We start from the raw sequence: 9,800 nt of genomic DNA, 5'->3' as shown, positions 1-9,800 counted from the left end.
TTTCTTTCTTTCTTTCTTTCTTTCTTTCTTTCTTTCTTTCTTTCTTTCTTTCTTTCTTTCTTTCTTTCTTTCTTTCTTTCTTTTAAACTATATTCAGGGAAAAGGGACGATCAAGGAAGGGACAAAACGTTTTCTTCAGGTAGATGTGATGGTAATAATGGACAACAAAGATAAGAAAGAGCTAATCCATTCTCATTTTGCTTCCATTTTCTCTGACAAGGAGAGTGACTTTTTTAGTGGAAAGGACAGAACAGACAGGGTGAGGATGGAGATGGAGCTGATAGCCAAGAGAAGTAAAGAGGTGGTAAGTTTTTGGTTTTTTTTGCTTTTTTGGAGGGGAGAGGGCAGGGCAATTGGGGTTAAGTGACTTGCCCAAGGTCACATGGCTAGTAGTTTTAAGTGTCTGAGGCCAGATTTGAGCTCAGTTCCTCCTGACTGCAGGGCCGGTGCTCTATTCACTGTGCCACCTAGCCGCCCTGGTGGTAAATTATTCTTGATGGACTCAAGACACCTGGACCAGATGAACTACAGCCTTTGTTCCCAAAAGAGCCAGTAGACGTAATTACTGAGCTACTGTAGTTAATATCTGAAAGACTGTAGGAAATGAGGTTTGTACCTCAAGACTGGAGAAGGGTGAATGTTGTCCCAAGTTTCCCATAAAGGTCAGTGACCTTGACTTCGGTTCTGAGGATCATTAAGTAGGATCATTTTAGGAGGTGGTGAAGGAACAGATAGAAAAAGAATGAGGGCTTGCTAAGAGATAGTCAGAGTGCTTTCATCAAGAATTGGTCCTACAGAATCAAATTAGGCAAAGAAGAGACCAAGCTATCACTCTTTGCAGATGATATGATGATATACTTAGAGAATCCTAGAGAATCAAGTAAAAAACTACTTGAGACAATAAATAAATTTGGCAAAGTTGCAGGATATAAAATAAACCCACATAAATCCTCGGCATTCCTATATATAGAAAGAGAAATCCCATTTAAAGTTACTGTAGACGTTATAAAATATTTGGGAATCTACCTGCCAAAACAAACCCAGGACCTATATGACCACAACTACAAAACACTTTTCACACAAAGTCAGATCTAACTAATTGGAAAAATATCAATTGCTCGTGGCTGGGTTGAGCTAATATAATAAAAATGACAATTTTACCTAAATTAAATTATATATTTAGTGCTATACCAATTAATTTACCAAAAAACTACTTTATAGAGCTAGAAAAAATAGTAACAAAATTCATTTGGAAGAATAAACGGTCCAGAATATCAAGGGAATTAATGAAAAGAAATGCTAGGGAAGGTGGACTAGCTATACCAGATTTCAATCCGTATTATAAAGCAGCAGTCATCAAAACTACTTGGTACTGGCTGAGGAATAGAGGAGTGGATCAATGGAATAGATTAGGCACACAAGATTCAGAAGTCAACGACTATAGTAATCTATTGTTTGATAAACCCCCAGACCCTGGTTTTTGGGATAAGAATTCATTATTTGACAAAAACTGCTGGGAAAACTGGAATATAGTATGGCAGAAACTGGGCGTAGACCATTATCTAACACCATATACCAAAATCAAGTCTAAATGGGTGCATGATCTAGGTATAAAGGTTGATACTGTAAGCAGTCTCCTAAAACAAGGAATAGTTTACCTATCAGACTTGTGGAGAGGGAAAGACTTTATGACTAAACAAGAATTAGAGAACATTATAAAATGTAAAATGGATAATTTTGACTACATGAAATTGAAAAGCTTCTGTACAAACAAAGCCAATGTAACCAAGATTAAGAGGGAGGTGGGAAATTGGGAAAGAATCTTTACAACCTATGTCTCTGACAAAGGACTCATTTCTAACATATACAGAGAATTGAGTCAAATTTATAAGAATACAAGTCATTCCCCAATTGATAAATGGTCAAAGGATATGAACAGGCAGTTTTCAGAGAAATAAATTAAAGATATCTATAAGCACATGAAGAAATGCTCTAATTCACTATTGATTAGAGAAATGCAAATCAAAACAACTCTGAGGAACCACATCTCACCAGTCAGATTGGCTAAGATGACAAAACAGGAAAATGATAAATGATGGAGAGGATGTGAGCAAATTGCAACACTAATGCATTGCTGGTGGAGTTGTGAACTGATCCAGCCTTTCTGGAGAGCAATCTGGAATTATGCCCAAAGGGTTATAAATACTTTCATACCCTTTGATCCAACAATACCACTCCTAGTGTTATATCCCAAAGAGATCATAGAAGTAGGAGAAAGACCCATATGTACAAAAATGTTTATAGCAGCTCTTTTTGTGGTGGCAAAGAATTGGAAATTAGGGTGGTGCCCATCAATTAGGGAATGGCTGAACAAGTTGTGGTATATGCATGTTATGGAATATTATTGCGCTATAAGAAACGGGGAGCAGGCGGTCTTCATATTTACCTGGAGAGGCTTAAAAGAACTGATGCTGAGTGAGAAGAGTAGAACCAGGAGAAATTTGTACACAATTACAGACACAACGTATGTGTGATGACCAACTTTGATAGACTGGACTCCTCTCAGCAATGCAGTGATACAAGTCAATCCCAAAAGACTCATGATGGAGAGAAATGTGTGCATCCAGAGAAAGAACTAGAAAGAACTGAGTTTATTTCCAGGTGGAAGCAAAATACCTGATCTTTTTCCTTCTCTTAAAAAAAAAAGAATTGGTCCTATATCTTATTTCCTACATCCTGACATCTTATTTCCTTTTTTGATAGAGCAGCTAATAAGGGATAATAAGAAAAGGGAACATGCTAAACTTATAGCCTAGATTCTAGCAAAACATTTTGTGAGGTATAGTAGTTAGAATAATAATAGCATTTATATAGAACTTTAATATTTGCAAAGTGCTTTGGGAATATTATTTCATTTGATCTTCACAAAAATGCTGGGTGCTATTATTATCCCCATTTTACAGAAGGGGAAACTGAGACATATAGAGGGTAAGTGACTTGCTGAAGTTCACACAGTTCCTAAGTGTCTGAGGTTAGATTAGAATTCAGTTCTTCCTGGCTCCAGGCCCAGGGCTCTATTCATTGTAACCACATAGCTGCCCCTAAAGGAATCTGTACACATACAGACTTCAGGGGTGGGGAGCCTGCAGCCTCAAGGCCACATGTGGCCCCTAGGTCCTCAAATGCAGCCCTTGAAGTTTGGACTCCATCAAAAGGCTGCACTTGAGGACCTAGAGGGCCACATGTGGCTTCGAGACTGCAGGCTCCCTACCCCTAGACTAGATGATAATATAATTAAAGGATTTCAGAACTTTCCAAGAGAACTATAATAATAATAAAAACAATAGTAATAGCTATTATTATTGTTGTAACATTTTTATAGCATCTACCATGCCAGGCACTGTGATAAGCACTTTGCAAATATTATTTCATTTGATCCTCACAAAAATCCTAGAAGGGAGGTGCTATTATTATCATCCCCATCTTATAGATGAGGAAACCAAGGTAAATGAGATTGTGGCTTGCCCAGGGTCACACAGCTCATTAAGTACCCAAGACTACATTTGAACTCATGTCTTCCTGACTCCATGCCCTGTACTCTACCCATTACCCCACCTAGATGCCTCAAACTGTGTCTTTCCCTGTGCTATGTATTATAGAATCATACATTTAAGAGCTGGAGAGGGCCTTATTGTACATCAAGTCCACTTCCCTCATTTTAAAGAAAAGTAGGATGAGAGTCATAGAGGATATTTGACTTGCTCAGGGTCACACAGCTAGTAAGGCTAGATTCAGAGCCAAGTATTCCTTAATGCAAGTCTGACATTATGTAGGAAAGCACACTGCCTCAGTTATCAATGATTTGGCTAAAACTATCAATGGTATGCATACTCATAGAATTTACATTTGGCACAAAGCTGGGATGATAGTCATGCTATTGTAATAATGATCCAGCTAGGAGGTGCAGTGGATAGAATGCCAGGTCTAGAGTCAACAAGACTCCTATTTCTGAATTCAAATCTGGCCTCAGACACTTTCTAGCTGTGTGACCCTGGGCAGATCATTTAACCTCATTTGTCTCAACTTCCTCATCTGTAAAATGAGTTGGTGAAGGAAATGGCAAAGCACTCTGTTACCTTTGCCAAGAAAATCCCAAATGGTGTCACAAAGAATCAGACATGACTGAAATGACTGAACAACAACAAACAATAATAATAACTAGAATTTATATGGTGCTTTATGGTTTGCAAAGTGCTTTACATATATTATTTCAGTTGATTTTTCCCAGCAATCCTGAGATAATTACCATTATTATCCCTGTTTTACAGATGGGGAAACTAGAAACAAGAAGAGCTGCTTTCTGTGGTGGCTAGAAACTGATCATTAAAGGGATGCTCATCAATTGGGGAATGGCTAAACAAGCAGTGGTATGTAATTGTAATGTAATATTATTGCACTATAAGAAATGACAAGCAGGTGATTTCAGAAAAACCCAGAAAGACTTACATGAACTAAGTGTTACATTGCCCAGGGTTGCACAACTAAGTAAGTGTCTGATTAAGCACTCTGTTCACCAACAGGCAAGAACATTGGGTTGGATCTAATAAGACAAAATTCCAAAGGGATAAATAAAGTCTTATGCTTGGGTTAAAAAGTCAGCTTTACAAGTACAGGATAGGGGAAGCATGGTTAGACAGAAGTTTGAAAAAAGATAGTGCAATGTTAGTGGATGACAAACTCAATATGAATTAGCAAAGTGATGCAACGTCTAAAAGCTAATGTCACCTTGGGTTGCATTATTAACAGAGGCATAGGTTCTAGTAATAAGGTGCACCCTGCCCTAGTCACACCACTCCTAGAATATTGTGTTGAGTTCTAGGTGCCGCTATTGAAAAAGGACATTTCTAAGCTGAAGAACATCAGGTGAGGGCACCAAAGATGATGAAGGGTCTTGAGTCCAAGTCAAATGGGTTTAGGTTAAGGCAGTTGGGATGTTTAGTTCAGAGAAGAGAAGACTCAGTGTGGATGTGATAGCTGCTTCAAATATTTGAAGATCAGGTGAAAAAGAGGTTGTATTTCCTTTGTTTGGCCCCAGAGGGTACAGCCAGAATCCATGGGTAGAAGAGGCAAAGAACCCATTTTAGTTTTGGTATCAGGAGAAACTTCCTAATAATAATGGAGCTGGTGATGGCAAAGAACTGGAAATTGAGGCGAGGCCCATCAGTTGGGGAATGGATAAACAAGCTTCGGTATATATGATAGTGATTGAATACTATTGCTCTGTGAGAAATGATGAGCTGCTTTTTGTGGTGGCTAGGAATTGGTCATTAAAGGGATGCCCATCAATTGGGGAATGGCTAAACAAGCTGTAGTATATAATTGTAATGTAATATTATTGTGCTATAAGAAATGACAAGCAGGATGATTTCAGAAACACCTGGAAAGACTTACATGAAGTGATATATAGTGAACAGAACCAGAGAATGTTGTACATAGTAACAGCAACATTGTTCAATGAAGAACTTCGAATGACTTAGCTATTCTCAGCAATACAATGATCCAAGACAATCCCAAAGGAATAATGATGAAACATGCTATCTGCCTCCAGAGAAAGAACTGATATTGTTTGGATATAGACTAAAGCATTCTATTTTTCACTTTCTTTCTTTTTTTACCTCTTATTTGAGTCTTCTTGTACAAAATGACTAATATGGAGATGTTTTACATAATTGCATATGTATAACCTATATTTGATTGCTTACCATCTCAGAGAAGAGGTAAGGGAGGAAATTGGGGGGGATAATATATATGTATATATATTTAGAAAAGAAATGATGAACTGGTTGATTTTAGAAAATCATGGAAAGACATATGAAATAATGAAGTGAGAAGAACCAAGAGAAGGTTATATACAGTAACAGCAATATTGTTTGAAGAATAATGTGAAGAACCAAGTTACTCTGAGTACTATAAATACTCAGATTAACTATAAAGGATCTATGAAAGAAGGTGGTATCCCCCTCCAGAGAAAGAACTGATAAATAGAGGTAAGTATAATATGGAAATCTGTGTCAAATAGTGGCATTCTCTAGTGTAGGGTGGGGAGTGAGACAATTTGGAACTTGAAATGGGAAGAGAGGGGGAGAGAGAGAGACAGACAGACAGACAGACAGACAAAGAGATAGAAGACAGAGGAGAGGGAGAAGAGAGAGGAGGGGGAGAAGAAGAAGAATGAAAAGAAGGAGGAGGAGAGGGATGGAGGGAGGGAAGGTGGAAGGAAGGAAGGAAGGAAAGGGGGAAAAATGGAGTTGTCAAGTGGAAAAGGCTGCATGCCTAAGGGATGGGTAGTTTCTCTCTCTTTGAAGGTCTTCAAGTACTCCCAGAGGACCATTTGGCCTATAAGTTAAATGGGGGATTCCTTTTGCATATGGGTTGAACTATCTGGCCACAGACGTTCCCTTCCAACCCTCAGATTTTGTGATTCTATGATTCTATGTCTACAGCTGTCAAAATGATATTCTTATATCAGACAGAACTGCCTGTCACACTCCTGCTCAAGACGTTGCTGTGTCTCCCATCTTCCCCTAGGATAAAACACAAACTCCTTTGTACTTCAAGGTCTTCACAATCTGGCTCCAAACTATCTTTCCAGACCTACTGAACATTCTTTTTCACTCATTCTAGGTTCCAGCCAAAGTGGAATACTTGCTTTTCCCCAGACACATTTCTTCTCCTATTCCCGTGCCTTTGCAAGGCTGTCTCTCAGTCCTGGAATGCTCTTCTTCCTCACTGCTGCTTCCTGAAATTCCCAGCTTCCTTCAAGGCTCAACTCAAGAGCTACTGTTTATTTTTTTTTATTTTTTAAGATATATTAATTTTTTATTTTTATATCACAAACATTTACAAATCATTCCCAGCTTGTGAGAGATTGCTTGTGACAAAGTTAAAAAAAAAAAAAGAGCTACTGTTTAGAAGGCATTTCTGGATACTCCCAGTTCCTACTCCTCCCCCAACCCAGTGTCCTTTTAAAAAAAAATTCTATATTTACTTCTTGGTGTATGTATTTTGTATATCCTTTATTTACTTATCAGAGTACATTTACATATGCACATACATTATCTTTACTTACTAGTGTGCATTTTTTTTTTTTGGTGAGGCAATCAGAGTTAAGTGACTTGCCCAGGGTCACACAGTTAGTGTCAAGTGTCTGAGGCTGCATTTGAACTCAGGTCCTCCTGTCTCCAGGGCCAGTGCTCTATTCACTGCACCACCTAGCTGCCCCAACTGATATGCATTTTTGACAAATACAAAATATTTCTACTTATTGGTGTCCCTTTTCTCTGCTCCCACCTCTTACTTTCAAAGCCTTTGGGGGAAAAACCTATCTCACTTTTGTATTTGCATTTCCACGGCTTGGCACAATGCCTAGAACGTAATATATGTTTAATAAATACGTGTTAGTTGATTGATTGATTGATTGATTACTAGATAGACTGGGACACAGATACTGAGTAGAAAGGCCTTGAATAGCTGAGTTGACTTCTGGTTTCCACATTAGGAGATCCTTCATAGCTCTGCCTTCTGTTGCTATGGTGCCCATTATACCTAGCTCTGTCTGTCCTCTCTCTCTCCTCTTGCTCCAAGTCTGATCTGTCATTACCCGCCCTGTGAATAGCTTCCACGGGCAGGGAATAGAACAAATGCATTTGTCCTAGTGTAGATTTGAACTCACAGAGAAGGCGTCAACATCAACTACATCCATTTTGTGTATTGGTAAACTAAGGGTTACAGAAAGTAAGAAATTATCCTGCCAGGCTGCCTAGCAAGGCAGGGGCAGTGATCAGAGGGCCACAGGGGGAAGGGTAAAGGAAGAGGAATGGCCACCACAAGGTGCAGGGAGGGAGGATGGGATAAAATACTGTTAGGGAGCTGTCTTTTGAATCCGTTTTCAAATCACCAAATATGGCAGCTGTGAGGTATGTATATGTACTGGGTGCATTTGTGTGGGTTGCTGCATGCCCATGCAGGCAGGTTGTATACATGTACATGTTGTGTGTGTTACATGTATATATGTAGACATGTATTTTTTCTGTATGCAGTGTGCCTGGGTAGTGTAGCAGTGTGCCCATATATGTATAGTGTAAGGTGCGTGTAATATGTACATATGTGGTACTTATGTGCATGTGCAGTTGACGAGAGATAGAGAAGTGAGGGCTGTTTCCTCATCTTGTATCCACTCAGGACAAAAACCAGCCTGGCAGGGCTGGCAGTTCCCCAGGCCCTGCCACCAGAGGGGCTCTGGCCACAGGCCCACCAGCTCCTAGACCTTGCGCAGAAGGCCAGCCTCAGATCTGCAGGACGATCCTGGCTGGTAGGGAGGGAAGAGGAGTGTGAAGAGAGACGGGCTCTAGGGTCAGTCAGCGCCCCCACATACACCCCATCCCTGTGGTGTACGGGCAAAGCCTGAGCATCCTTATCCTCGTTCTCCCGTTCCCCTTCCTCCCTGCTGGGCCTCCCTCAAGCCCCGCCCCCACCCCCATTCCCAGCCACTGCTCAGGCGGGGGTGGGGGATGCTGCAGGAGACGCTCCTCCTTCCTCCCCACCCTTACCCACCCCCATCCCCACTCCCCACCCACAGCCCTGGGAGGCCAGAGACGTGTCTTCCCCCCAACCATGGACCACTGCGGTGTCCCCTCGCCCCCCCCTACAGAGCCCCGGCCCCTGGAGTCCCCCCACCCAAAACAAAACAAAACAAAACAAAATGACCACCCCGCCCGGAGCCCGGACTTACAGGCCAGAGGTGCCCAGGCCCACCCGGCTCGGGCTCCGGCTCCGCTCCGGCTCCAGCCGCAGGAAAGCGTCACTGAGTCACCGGCCTGGCAAGGAGTGCGGAAAAGGGAGGGGCGGGGCCCTGGCTGCAGCGGAGGCTGCACACACACTCAGACACACACAGGAAAACACAGACACACTCGGAAAACACAGGGGCACACGCAGAGACACACGCTCAGGCACACGCAGGCACAGGTTTGGGCACACAGACACACAAATCCAGGCACACTAAGACACATGCACACACGCATATAGTATGAATACACACACATAGAACACACACTTGCTGGGAGAGGTAGGGGACGTGGTGGGGGAGGCGAGGTCACCCTCCCAGAAAGGAAAGATTCTTGGAAGGATACAGACAGCAAAAAAACATTTTATTTTATTTTATTGCCAAGCAGGGAGGGGCACACAGACACACACATCCGTGTGCTTCTATGTGCAGGCCCATAAATAAATCCTTTTCTGTGTTTTAGGTGCATAGCACCGGAAGCTTTTGTGCAGACCAGATGATCTCTAAGCACCCTTCCACTTCTAGAAATGCTATAACCTTTGCATTGGAAATGACAGAATGATGTATGCTCACAATTCAGGCATGTACACTTAACGTGTAGCTCTATGTAGTCATTTGCAGATATGTCCAAGTACAGGTATGCATGCACATGCACTCAATGTAAGTAGGTATGTGCATGTTCTTGTGTGGGTTCTCATCCTTATTCTCAACTTATTCTCTGTCCCATTTGCCACAGAAATTGTTCCAAATCTCTTTTCTCCTCATGTCCCATAGCACCTTCTCCTCCCATCTTCTCAAACTTCATACTTTATCTGAAAAAATTGAGGCCATTGCTTAGAGCTCTCTTTTCTCTCTTTTCATCCCATATTCCCCTCTTCTCATTCCACACTATCTCCTTTACTACATTCACTGAAATGATCCTCCTCATAGCCAAGGCTAACGCCTCTATGTACACTTG

At 41.3% G+C, this 9,800-nt stretch overlaps 1 protein-coding gene across 1 annotated transcript in view; it reads right to left on the bottom strand.

Moving 5' to 3' along the window:
- CUNH1orf216 (chromosome unknown C1orf216 homolog) overlaps positions 1-8,922 on the bottom strand; it is a 12,275-nt gene extending 3,353 nt beyond the window's left edge. Inside the window, exon 1 of the mRNA XM_069068194.1 lies at positions 8,792-8,922. The gene's annotated coding sequence lies outside the window, so the exon portion shown is untranslated. The remainder of the gene's footprint in view (positions 1-8,791) is intronic.
- Between the last annotated feature and the right edge of the window lie 878 nt (positions 8,923-9,800).

Source organism: Petaurus breviceps, unplaced genomic scaffold (genome assembly GCF_028583685.1).
Source record: "Petaurus breviceps papuanus isolate PSGF00001 unplaced genomic scaffold, PetGlider_PUasm1.0 90760, whole genome shotgun sequence".
NCBI classification, from domain to species: Eukaryota; Metazoa; Chordata; class Mammalia; order Diprotodontia; family Petauridae; genus Petaurus; species Petaurus breviceps.
Note: the sequence above shows the minus strand (reverse complement) of the source record. Positions and strands in the feature narration are given on the sequence as shown.